Source organism: Mytilus edulis, chromosome 2 (genome assembly GCF_963676685.1).
Source record: "Mytilus edulis chromosome 2, xbMytEdul2.2, whole genome shotgun sequence".
NCBI classification, from domain to species: Eukaryota; Metazoa; Mollusca; class Bivalvia; order Mytilida; family Mytilidae; genus Mytilus; species Mytilus edulis.
This window is the reverse complement of record NC_092345.1, coordinates 34,732,190-34,736,011: the sequence shown is the minus strand read 5'-3', so window position 1 is coordinate 34,736,011 and position 3,822 is coordinate 34,732,190.

Sequence of the window (3,822 nt, the reverse complement as noted above, 5' to 3'; positions counted from 1 at the left end):
AGTTTTTTATTTGAAACGTAACTTTTTATTTTATACTTTACTTTTTATTTGATACATAACTTTGCTTTTCTATTTCCTCGAACACCTTTTTTCTTCTTCTAGGAAATGCATATATTTAAAGACTTTATTATTTTATGCTCTATTAGAATTATAACGATCCGTTTTAAACCTGTTACCTTTGATAACTATTTACACCACTTGGTCGATGCCACTGATGGTGAACGTTTCGTCCCAGAGGCTATCACTAGCCTATAGTAGTTTTCACTTCGGTGTTGAAATGAATATCGATTATATGGTCATTTTTATAAATTTACTGTTTGCAAAGTTTGAATTATTCGTAATACTAAAGATTGTCTTATCCCAGGCATAGATAACCTTAGCCATATTTGGAATTTTGGGTCATAAATGCTCAACTTTGTACTTGTTTGACTTTCTAACTATTTTGATCTGAGCGTCACTGACGACTCATATGTAGAAGAAACGTGCGTCTTGTATATTAAATTATAAGCCTGGTACCTAATAACTATTATTATATATGCAAGAACTACATTATTAGAAAACTTCTTAATTATTCAAATGTATAAACATCGATGTAACGAAATGCTCATAAAAAAGGAATGGTAGTAAATCGTAAAGAAATTAGGAGATATCTTTCAAGAGATTATTCATGTAAAAATCAATTACATTGTATTTCGAACTTGATAAAGATGATAATAAGGATGGTAGTTTTTAACTTTCATGACTGGCTATACATCCCTAGCACGGTCGGTTAAGTTTCGAACTTTTTAAGGGCGGAAGGCGTTTGTTAGAATTAACCTTTTTTATGAAAGCGTTAACGAAATAGACGAACCGACAACATAACTGAAGTTTGCACTTTGACATCTACAGACGAGTATTTCGCGAATACATGCATGTATGGCATTTTGATTTACAAATTCACGAACGGAAGTTTTCAGTCTGTTAAAACATGCAGTGTTTCTACATTAAACTCGTGTACATTATCGAAAACAATTGAGACGCCAACTATTTTCTTACATAAAAAAAAACAAATAATCAAGTGACCACATCGTAGTTACATGCGTACTTCCAGGTATGTATTACACCACATCCCGTCGTCTAGTTTGAACAGGACAACTGACAATTTTGATAAGACATGTACATGTATATGTTTCCGCTATATTTTAATGAATTTATTCATTTGAAGGTCAAGTGTGCATCAATTTGAATTTTATTATGTTTTTTTTTATCCTTTTCATATGATTTTAATTATAAAATTATGATTTACGTTCATCTGATATGAACTATTAAATCTTACGAAGCCAAAGAAGAAAACATATATATATTCTGGTTCTCAATTATGGAAAAGTTTACCAAATGAAATAAAGATTGTAAACAGTTGAATCTTTAAAAAAAATGTTACAAATTATTAACAATTTGAAAGATCAAAGCACGCTGTTTACATTCTCTCAAATCTCGGAGTAATAGTCTATTTACAGCATTTAAAAGTACAACTTAAAGTCTATGAAATAAAATGTATAAATCTGTTCTTGCAGAGTATTTATACACTACACATCTGATGGATTCCTTCCTTGTAAATTCATTACTTCTATACTAGTTGCGTACAAAGACGGACATTTCAAGAGTTCTCATTTTGACATAAGTAACAGCCTGGATTTTCTTGATGACACCAATGAAGTTATATGTTATGGTACGAATAAAACTGTTTATTGTGATGCGAATGAAACTGGCGTTTACCAATTGCGCCAATTTAAAAAAAAGTTTCGAACGATCTTTCATTTGCGCCGATTGGGCAGAGGTTAATTACAGGTGAATGTCATTTTTTGTTTACCAATATAAACCTCTGCAATTGGCCAGTTGTACATATGTTATGAATTGTCAATTATGTATATAACTGTTGTGCCCTGCAAATAGATTGTTGCCGTTTTCATCTTGCTCAGAACCATTAAAGGAAAATCTAGCCTGGTGGGCTAAGCACAGAGTATAAAAACAAATCAAGTGACACTGGTAAATGGTCAGTGCAAATTTGAGGGCTACCATTCCTTCCCCCAGATGAAACCGAGTACTACTTCACATTTGAATGACATTATGTCTGAAGCTTAATTTTTCATGCATGCTTAGACTAAGTAATAAGTACTTATGTATGCTTATATATATCTTGGCAGCTGCACCAATCGAAAACTGTTAGAGGATGAATAACAGTCAATAATCGTTTTATTCGCATTAAAATAAACCGTCACCCTAAAATATAATTCACAACATGTTTACAACTGACTAACGGAAGAGGAATAAAATGATAAATAAGTAATAACATTTATCTGTTGTCTACATGCACACAATTGCCGCAAATGAAACAAAATATCAGCACAGATGAAATGCAGATGAAATGCAGATCGGCGCCAATGCAAAACGCTGGAATGAAACGATTCTGGACTGTTATTCGTTCTCTTAAGATTTTCAACGGTGCAGTTCTGCGTCAGATGAAAACAACAACAGTCTATTCAAGGGGACAGTTATACCCTTATTTTGGGGATATCATTTTAGAAAATCATTTGACGACATCAAGTGCGTTGATGACTTTGGCTAACTCGGCTGATGTGCTGGTTTAAGTTGTTTTATGTAATGTATCCGTTTTTTTCTGTAGTTAGTCACCACTTCGGTTTTATCATGTATAAAATTGAGAATGGAAATGGGGAATGTGTCAAGGTGACAACCCGACCATAGAGTGGGCAACAGCCGAAGGCCACCAATGGGTCTTCAATGTAACAATAAACTCCCGCACCCGGAGGCGTCCTTCAGCTGGCCCCTTAACAAATATGTATACTAGTTCAGTGATAAAATCAACGGTACCAATTTTCTTTCACCAGATGCGCATTTCGACAATACATGTCTCTTCAGTGATGCTCTTGGCCAAAATATTTGAAATCCAAAGCTTATATAAAAGATGAAGAGCTATAACCCAAAAGGTCCAAAAAGTATAGCCAAATCCGTGAAAGGAATCAGAGCTTTGCTAATGGACGTCAAACTAAACTCGAATTATACACAAGAAACTAAAATTGAAAATCATACAAGACTAACAAAGGCCACAGGCTCCTGACTTGGGACAGACGCAAAATTGCGGCGGGGTCAAACATATTTTTTGAGATCTCAACCATCCCCCTATCCCTCTAGCCAATGTAGAAAAAAAACACACAACACGCACAGTAAAACTCAGTTTAAGAGAAGTCCGATTCCGATGTCAGAATGTGAAACAATATATCTATTATATAATCATTTTATAAAATTTACTGTTGCCTTTTTAATGTTTTTTTAACATGGCAATTAAAGTGGGAGGTTTGACATGCCACAAAACCAGGTTCAACCCATTTTTTTCTTAAAATGTGCTGTTCCAAGTCAGGAAAATGTCCATTTTATACTATAAAAGGTTTCTGTGTGTGTTACATTTTAATGTTGTGTTTCTGTTGATTCGTGGTTCTCCTCTTATATTTGATGTGTTTTAGTTTGTAACCCGAATTTTTTTTTCTCAATCGATTTATGAATTTCGAACAGCGGTATACTACTGTTACCTTTATTTACTTTTCATTGAATTTATCTTGAAAGTCTGTAACAGAAAGGTTATACCACAAGTGTCACATAAACTTTAAATATTCAATGTTCTATGAGGTCATAGTCAGATGAACCAGGCAAGACAGACTCAAACCTGACATTGATCAAGGAACCATGAACATAAGGTCAAGTTTAGATGAAACCTGCAATTATAACATGTATCTATGATGAGTTTATGTACACCTCACAATCATTCAA